The sequence below is a fragment of the Zingiber officinale genome, chromosome 3A (genome assembly GCF_018446385.1).
Source record: "Zingiber officinale cultivar Zhangliang chromosome 3A, Zo_v1.1, whole genome shotgun sequence".
NCBI classification, from domain to species: Eukaryota; Viridiplantae; Streptophyta; class Magnoliopsida; order Zingiberales; family Zingiberaceae; genus Zingiber; species Zingiber officinale.
This window is the reverse complement of record NC_055990.1, coordinates 55,519,088-55,528,673: the sequence shown is the minus strand read 5'-3', so window position 1 is coordinate 55,528,673 and position 9,586 is coordinate 55,519,088. Positions and strand designations below refer to the sequence as shown.

At 39.0% G+C, this 9,586-nt stretch overlaps 1 long non-coding RNA gene across 1 annotated transcript; it reads right to left on the bottom strand.

Annotated features, from left to right (window-relative positions):
• Positions 1 to 6,659: 6,659 nt before the first annotated feature.
• On the bottom strand, positions 6,660 to 9,289 carry LOC122053759. The gene is made up of 3 exons (XR_006132341.1): positions 8,984 to 9,289; positions 8,370 to 8,428; positions 6,660 to 6,903 (listed from the first exon to the last, which is right to left on the bottom strand). It is a non-coding gene; the product is annotated as an uncharacterized LOC122053759 (long non-coding RNA).
• Between the last annotated feature and the right edge of the window lie 297 nt (positions 9,290 to 9,586).

Below are 9,586 nucleotides of genomic sequence, written 5' to 3'. Positions count from 1 at the left end.
TGCTTATGGCATTTTTGATGAGTTATGATATGTATCAAATTGTTAGTAATCATAGACCAACTATGGGGAAAGCAAATGTTTAATTAATGGAGATCTTGCCCATAGATCATAGTTGGACATTTCAAATGTTTTTGAAAACAATTATATGTTGTATTTACTATGGAATAGCTATGTTGAAACATATGATTGCAAAACTAAGGTTTAACTTGATACAAACTTGCATGATTTTGAGATTTTTGAGATTTGGCCAACATTTCAAAAATACTTTGACTTTTTATGAAAATATATTTTTCCTTGTTAAAGGACATTTCAAGAAATATGTGTTCAAAATTTCATGATTTTTCGAATTTTCTAGAATTTTCTATGCATTTCTGAAGTTGGCCTCAGAAGGTTGAAATTTGGATTCAGCATGTACCAGTCGACTGTGACAGGTACCAGTTGACTAGTACCAGCCTTTCAGCATACTAAGGATTTCTGAAATCAAGTTTTTGGTCTAAAATTGGTTGGAATTGATATCATAGTATGTGTACGTGTCTGGTACAATATTTTTGATGGTGTCAAAGGGGGAGAAAAGGGAAGGTTAAGTTAGTAACCTACTTGGTTTACTTGTGTGCAAATCTTTGAAAATTAAGGTTGAGAGCATGTATTAAGGGGGGAGCTTGGTTTTTATGCTTCATGTTTACATATTGCTTCAAATTTTCAAAGTTGTTATTTATACCTAACTTAAACATGTTGCCACACATCAAAAAGGGGGAGATTGTTAGTGCAATCGACCTAGGTTTTGATGTGTGTGTCAAAGAGTTTAAGTTAGGCTTTCATATGTATTTGATATGTGGTTGAGTCTTGCAGGACTTGGTGGAACACATGAGAACTTGGTGTGGCCAAGTATGGGAAACTCATCCAAGGGCTCGGATTCTTGAGTCGGTGAAGGATGGTGTGGAAGACATCCGAGGAACCGCCGGACGAGGAGCAATGGAGTGGAGCCGAAGGAAGTGGACTTCAAGGCAGCGTGAAGGATGGCACGGAGAGGAGCCGCGGGCTCGGGTGCATCTGAGGGATGAAGCCCGAGGAAGAGGACTTCAAAGGCGACTCCGGAAAGGATGAGAGGAGTGAATGTACTGGGACCAGTCGACTGATCCAGCTTGTCGGCTACGGGGATCAGTCGACTGGTCCTAAGACCAATCGACTGGTACATAGTCGTTGGCAGAATTTGTCTTTCTGCATAGAGTCGTTGGCTGGGTCCAACGGCACACCAGTCGACTGGTTCTTAGACCAGTCGACTGGTGTCGGGGTTTGAGTTGATTTGTGATCAACTCTCTCATCTTATTTAAGGAATGCTTTGGGGCTTAAAGAGGGTTACTGGTGCTAGTTGTAAACCTTCTTAGTCTTTCCCAAAGCTTCCAAGTTAAACGCTCTTCCTCTCCAACCCTAAGTTTCATCTTGTAAAGAGGAAGAGAACTTTGTGAGAGGTTTGCTCCACCGAGAAGGAGAAGCTTTAGCCGGAGATTGCCGGGGACTGATCCACCAAAGGATCAAGGGCTCGTCCACCTCAAGGACATGTCGTGGAGTAGGAGCATCATCTCTGAACCACGTTACATCGAGCGTGTTAGCATTTGTATTCTTGTTTGTGTTTCATTGTTTTAATTGCTATATTTCGACTTGCGCAAACTAACGTATTGTAGAGAAGAAATCGATTTGGAGGTGACCTAGCTATCCAACCCCCCTTCAAGCCGGCCACCGATCCTCCAACACTAACTTGTCTGAGACTTGACGTCGAACGTAAGCCTCACAACCCCAAATCCTCATGAAAGACACCTGGGCATCTCTCCCAGTCCATATCCTATATAGTGTCTTTATTACGGCCTTGGATGAAACTCAGTTGAGTATAAAAGCTGCCGTGTCTAGAGCATAGCCCCAAAGGAATGTCAGAAGATCTGTGTGACTCATCATAGATCGTACCATATCTAATAAAGTACGATTTCTCCTTTCGGATACACCATTCCACTGCGGTGTTCCAAGAGGAGTGAGTTGGGATAGAATCTCACACTCAGCTAGGTAGTCACGAAACTCATGGCTAAGGTATTCTCCACCTCGATCTGATCGAAGTATCTTAATACTCTTGTCAAGTTGGTTCTGCACTTCATTCTTGAATTTTTTGAACTTTTCAAAAGATTCTGACTTATGTGTCATCAAGTACACATAACCATATCTACTGAAGTCATCAGTAAATGTGATGAAGTACCTATAACCGCCTCTAGCAACGACATTGAAAGGGCCACATACATCACTATGTATGAGTCCTAACAAATCAGTCGCTCTTTCGCTGTGCCCACTAAAGGGAGTCTTGGTCATCTTGCCTAGTAGGCATGACTCGCACGTCTCATAAGATTCAAAATCAAATGAGTCCAGCAAACCATCCTTATGGAGCTGGAATAAGCGCTTGTCATTTATATGACCTAAGCAACAGTGCTAGAGATAGGTTTGGTTTATATCATTTGACTTGAACCTCTTGGTACTTATGTTATAGATAGGGCTCTCAAACTCTAGAATATAGAGTCCGTTCATCAGAGGTGTACTGCAATAGAACATTTCATTTAAATAAACTGAACAACATTTGTTCTTTATAATAAATGAAAACCCTTTCTTGTCCAAACAAGAAACTGATATAATGTTCTTAGTCAAGGCAGACACATAACAACATTCATCTAATTCTAGTACAAGCCCAGAGGGTAGAGATAGATAGTAAGTTCCTACAGCAACAGCAGCAACCCATGCTCCATTGCCTACTCATAGGTCTATCTCGTCCTTCATCAATGCTCTGCTATTTCTCAGCGCTTGTACATTAGTACAAATGTGAGAAGCACATCCGGTATCTAATACCCACGATGAAGAAATAGAGAGATTGACTTCTATAACATTTATACCTGAAGTAGAAATCTTATTTCTCTTCTTCTTAAGATCTTCCAGGTATCCTGTGCAGTTTCTCTTCCAGTGCCCTGCTTGTCCTTGATACAGTTGACGAAAATGTTCAACCATATCATAAGCACCCATCAACTCATATTGCTTCTGAAGCTCAGAGTTCATGGTTGCGAGCATGAGACATGACACATCTAATGCGTTATCTTGATGCTTCTTGTAAGCATCTCGGTCAGCTCGCGTGGCAGTGGTAGGAGGTGCCTCCGGAATGGGCTACTCCAGAACGTACAATTTATGTTCTTGTGTGAGAACAATTCTCAGATTCCCGTACCAGTCCAGGAAATTAGCTCCGTTGAGCTTGTCCTTCTTAAGGACAAAACGCAAGGAGAAAGAGTTCGTATTCGACGTCATGATTATCTACAACAGAAAAAAATACAGAAAATAAATATCATATTATTTTAAATCATTTAATTAGGCCTTTAATTAAATGATGCCCCCACTGAATTCTATAATTCATGTGGGACAAGATCCACATCATACTACGCCTTGAGTTAGCTTTGGCTAAATCGTCCAAGACTTAGTATGATCGGTAGGTAACAATTTACCAATTACATCTCTATGCAACTCTTGTTTATAGGATCATTATCCGCAGTTATATTAAAACTTGAGTTAGCTTTGACTAATACGCCCAAGAATTAATATAAATGTGATTATGTCCTATATTCCAACCGTTGAAAATATGCCTATAGTTTTACTCGATCCAACCGAGTTAACTAGTTACTCAATCTAATTGAGTTGTACTCACCCATGCGTTGATAGGCGGGACCAAGATTTTCCCTCCGTACCCTACCAAGATAATATGTGTTGCTCTGCTTTGGCAGATTCAACAACACATGTGATCGAGGTAGTGATAGGTATCACGGCATAGTAGACATTTTAGAGTTGACGCGATTTAGATCTAATCTAATCGACGATGTGTATCATATACTCGATTCAAATCTAATCTAATCGTAGAGGAGGTGCATCATGTGCGTGACTTAGATCTAAACTAATCGTTGAGATATATCATATACGCGATTGATCGAATCGAATCGTTAAGGCGCTAATTAACTACTTTACTAGCATGCATCAAATACACACACACAAGCAATTAATTATACTATTTGTGATTAGTCATGGCCCTACTACGATCTTCTCAAGCCAATGAGAAGATCGGATGGTCAACCTAAGGTCAACAGCTTCTCAAGCTTCTCCCTTTGACCACCTTGTGTTGCTCGCGCCCTCCTCGTAACTCCGTCTCGAGTGGACCTTCCACCGCTCCAATTTTGTACATTACAATTTTTGAAACTCGAGTTACATTCGAGTCTAAACTAATTTACAACAAGAATAAATGGAGAAAGGCACGACGGGCAGGTCGCGTATCAAGTATACAACACACACAATCATATGACAGCACGCAGGCCGTATTATGAATTACAACACAAATATACCAATCCAATTGGGTCTTTTTGGGTCATGACTATCACAAATTATACATAATTCTAAATTATGTATTTTCTATAATTTTCTATAATTTTTACAATTTTATGAGTAAAATTTTTCCGACGGTCCCGTTTAGCGGTTTTTGGGCGCAATCGCGGAACGAATCCCCTTGCGGGGCCAGGGGCAGCGCCCCTACCCGCGATCTAACCATCGCGAGTGTCCCTAAGCGATCCTACAGCGCCTTAGTCCGCTGTCCCAAAAAGTTTTGGAGCGAAACCTTGCCGTTTCGGAAAAATCTTTTCGGTAGTCGAAGCCTACAAGTGTATAAACACTTGTGCTTCGCTTCTACAAGAAAATTACTCATAAAAATCCATAAAAACTTAAATTTACAGAAAATCACAGAAGCTATATTTTTCATAAAAATCAAAACTAAGCTCGTACAAGTCTTCGCACGTGGCTCTGATACAACTATTGGATTTTTCGGGTCGTGAAAACCGCTTTTTCGCGTCGCGGAAACCCCGAAACCCCAGCCACCGGATCCGTGCGAAGATTAAAATTTCAAAAACATTACGAGTACGAGTTTCTTACACTAGTTCTAAACTAGATCTACAAGGAAGAAAGGTTATCCCCTTGATGCGAAGCCCTTTACAATCCCGCTCGTCCTCGGTTCGCCGGATCTCGAAAGTGTCAAAGTAGACACTTCTCTATGTGTATCCACACAAGCAAGAGATGGAGAAAAATCTCTAAGGATGTGCTAGTAACCTTAGAGATCAGTAATGGAGGAGAGGGAGAGCAAGAAGAAAGCTAGAGAGGAAGAAGATGGGAGTTTTCACAAAAAAATGAAACTCACCACATGAAATCAAAGTGGCCGGCCACTTTTGTGGAGGTTGTAACCTCCATGGGATACCAAGAGTTACAACTCTTGGTAACTCCCATGAGGTGACATCTCACTTAAGTAACCATGATGATGTGGAGCATCATCATTGGTCCACTTCTTGCCAACTCACCAATGAGGTGGCAAATGGTCAAGTCAAACTTGACTCTTCATCTTCCTCTCAAGTCAAGTCAAACTTGACCACTTCTCTCCCATGGTTGATCAAATCTAACCATTGATTCAAGTCAATTTTAATTTAATGAATCTCTATTCATTGAATTAAATTGATTCGATGAGTCTAAGTCCAAATTAGACTCATTTAACACATGAACCAAATTGAGTCCAACTCAATTAGCATAATTTGGATTACTCTAAATCCAATTTGGTTTATCACATGAACCTAATCCTTTAGGTTTATCAAATGAACCTAATCTCCATCTAATAGCCCTTTTTGTGTGACCCTATAGGTTCTTATAACGTTGGCAATGCTCCTAAACTCATTTAGAAGCATAAGTAATGAGCGGTATCTAGCAACACATCATTACTACCCAAGTTATAAGAATGTTGAGATCTAACATCACTTTGTGACTACTAATTGTGACTCCTCACAATATATGACAAGTGTCCTTCTATCCAAGACATCTAGATTAATCAATGTGAGACATAGACCGTGTCATTCTCTAATCAATCTAAATCTTGAACTCCAAGTGGACTCACTAAATCAAATGAGCTCAATATCTCATATTGATTCATTTGGGCATGGTCATGCACTTCGTGGTCTCAGTCTATTAAGAATATCAATATCACTCTCGTCATATAGGAGGGATAGATCTCATCTACATCACTCACATCACTCTGCATAATTCGTTACATACCCAGTAATCGCCTTTATAGTCCACCCAGTTACGGGTAACGTTTGACGAAACCAAAGTATATAACTCCGTATGTAGGGATCCATGGTGACTTTAGGTCCAAGGACTAGTAGTCATACTAATAACCACATGAGAATGTATATGACACATATAACGATCCATGATACTTTCTCATGACGGGTCATTCAGTATACATTCTCCAATGCATACTCATGTGTCAACTTGATATCTCTATATCCATGACTTGTGAGATCAAGTCATCGAGTTGACCTACATGCTAGTCTTATTGCATTAACATTGTCCCTGAATGTTAATACTCGACTAGGAATGATTAAGAGTAGTGTTCCCTATATCATCTCACTATCGGTTCAACTAACCGATTGATATAGGTGAGAACCTTCTACTCAAGGACGCTATTATACTTAGTTTATTTGACACCAATACAAGTAAGTATAATAACCAAAAATAAATGTCTTTATTTATATAAGAATATGATACAATAAGTCCATAATACTATCATTAAATGATTGGCTCTAGGGCTCTAACTAACAAATATAACTAACAAATATAACAACACCAAGTTAAAAAATGATAATGCGTGTATGTATGCATGTACATGTAAACATACTCAAAATCTGATATAGAAAGAAACTGCAACTATAAACAACAATAATATAAAGCAACTCAATGGAAACCCAACTTGAGGGGGACTAGTAGCCAGGACCTTTGAGCGACACCACACCTCTTCTATCTGCTAACCTGAAAGTCAAGAGAAAAGCAAAGAGTAGTGAGTACAACCACTCAGTGGATAGAAGAAGATAGTGTATGAATAATATACTAACAGGAGATCAAAGGATGCAGTCTCAGATAAAATACTAACTGACGTAGCAATAAAATCACCAGCAAACCAAAAGTATAATAAATAATATAGTACTTCACTAACTGTTCAACTAAGAATAATTGACAAATCGAGAGTACATACAGTACATCCAAACCTGCACGAACAAATACATGACCGACATATAACAAATATATAACAAACACTGACTGCGAGAGAACACTCTACCATGGTTGATCTCGTGGGCAGTCAGGGCAAATGACTAGTCACTGTCCGCGAAAGAATGCTCTACCATGAATGGTCTCATGGGCAGACAGGGTAAATAACTAGTGACTGTATGCGGGAAAACACTCTACCACAGATGGTCCCTTGGGCAGACAGGGTATATACGAATGGTCACTAATGACTCTCTTACCCACACATGGGAGACAGGATATACTAATGATCGCTGATGACTCTCTCAACCATGAATAGGAAACAATGGTCGATAGGATATACCAATGGTTGCTGAATGTAAGACAATGGTCGACAAGATATAGCAACCAAGGGTCTAGTAAGATCCTCGAAATCCTACACTATGGTATAATTCTACTAATGTATAGGCATGAGCCTATAGAACAAGGGTCTACTAGGATACTTGGTACCCTATATTACGATATAATCCTACTAATATATAGACAGAAAATAGATAATTACGTCCCCAAGTTACTAGTCACCTAGCATTAATATCTCGACTAATTCCATAGAATTATCACAGATATAATAAACAACGAGATCAATATCAAGTAATCCTAGGGGATGATTCAGAGGGAAAAACCTAGTGGAATACACTACCCTTTCTAGGGAGTGATTTTCATCAGGTATAGGTCAGTATAATTTCGCTAATATATATATACCTTCGCTCTGATATACAACTATACTACCTATAATCTCAGTGCCCTGAAGGCACGAGCCTAAGTCTATAATCATACTATAATAGAAATTCTCTAACTTAAGCTATAGGCCTAAATAACAACAAGGGTCTATTAGGATACTCATTATCCTACACCCTAGTATGAAATAATAAACACGGGTTTAGCAAGATGCTTAATATCCTATACTACGGTATGATCGTCCTACACTAGGGTCTGATAATATCATGCATATATATATATATATATATATATATATATATATATATATATATGAACCCAATCATGAATAACAAACATAACTGCATAGCTATCAACAATAAGACAACATATAAGGACAATCAATAAGGTATCAACTCAGGAGCAATATAGGGCAAATTTAAAGTAGGCGAGTAACTGTAATTTCATCAAACATGGTAGTAAACAAACATGCACTATAATTAAAGATATCAAGAAGATAAGCAGGATCTACCTACCTTAGATGTAGGCCTCCCTAATAGTCTTTAAATCTGAGGCTCTGTCTCGAGCCCAAACCCTGAGGATGAGTAATTGCAAGAATATTTAAGTACTACGCTAATGCTAATAACAGATTTCATGCAACAAATTTATTCCCACATTTTTTTTTGGTATTAGCCATATCCATTTTCTATTTGCTTATTAGTCCTTTAGTGATTAGGTCCATAGCTGCATTAACCTAGCTACCCATTTACCACTTTAAAAATCTAACAGATCTAATATTCTCAATTAAATCACAAGTTTATTAAACTAACCAAACCCATTAGTAAACCTTATCCTACTGCCGATGATGATACACTGAATGAGGGTTAGTTCTTCAACCTCACTATCAACTGAGAGTTATTTAACGTACCGATAACAACCAAAATTTTTCCCTACATCTAACAGTAATCTCGAATTCAGATTCAGATTCAGATTCTAACAGCAAAAATTCAAATTCTGATAGTAAGCTCGATATCAAATTTGGATTTTGACAACAACTCGATAAATCCCAAAATCTATAACCAGCCTTAAATTCAGATTCTACTAGGTTAAAAGCCCAATTGAACAAAACTTAGGTTAGCAGGATTGTTACCCTTGGCTCCTTCTCCAACAATGGCTCCTGGCGGCCTAAGGAGGCAACGACTTGAGTTAAGATAGCAGCAACAACAACCGTGGTAGCAATAGGAACAGCTGCCCGAGGTCCGTCGATTTGAGTTGGTTGTAGATCAGCGCTCCAACCGCATCCCAGGTCTCTGGAGATGGTCCACAGCAGTCGACGATGACCACTGGTAGTGGTAACCCTGCGGCGGCGACGGTGTCAGGCAGAGGTGGAGCGGCGTCGGGCGAAAAATTGCAAGGGAGCAGGGTCTGTGGAAAATTGCGAGAGGAAGGGAGAAACTAGGGCAAGTAATAAGACTTAGGCTTATGTTAATAAATCAACTCCTTTTTTTTTTTAATGGATATTCCAAATAGACTATCACTAAGCCTAATAGACTTATCCCACATATTATACCAACATTATTTAAATCCCAAAATATTTTCTAAAACTTTCCAAAAATTCTGTAAGATTATTTGTTATCTATTATTTTATTTCATTTATTTTTCACATCCAACAAATACTCTTAATGGATTAGGGGATCACTACGCTTCCACTATGTCACTATATTATTCTGCCTTCACTTGTTGACACACCAAA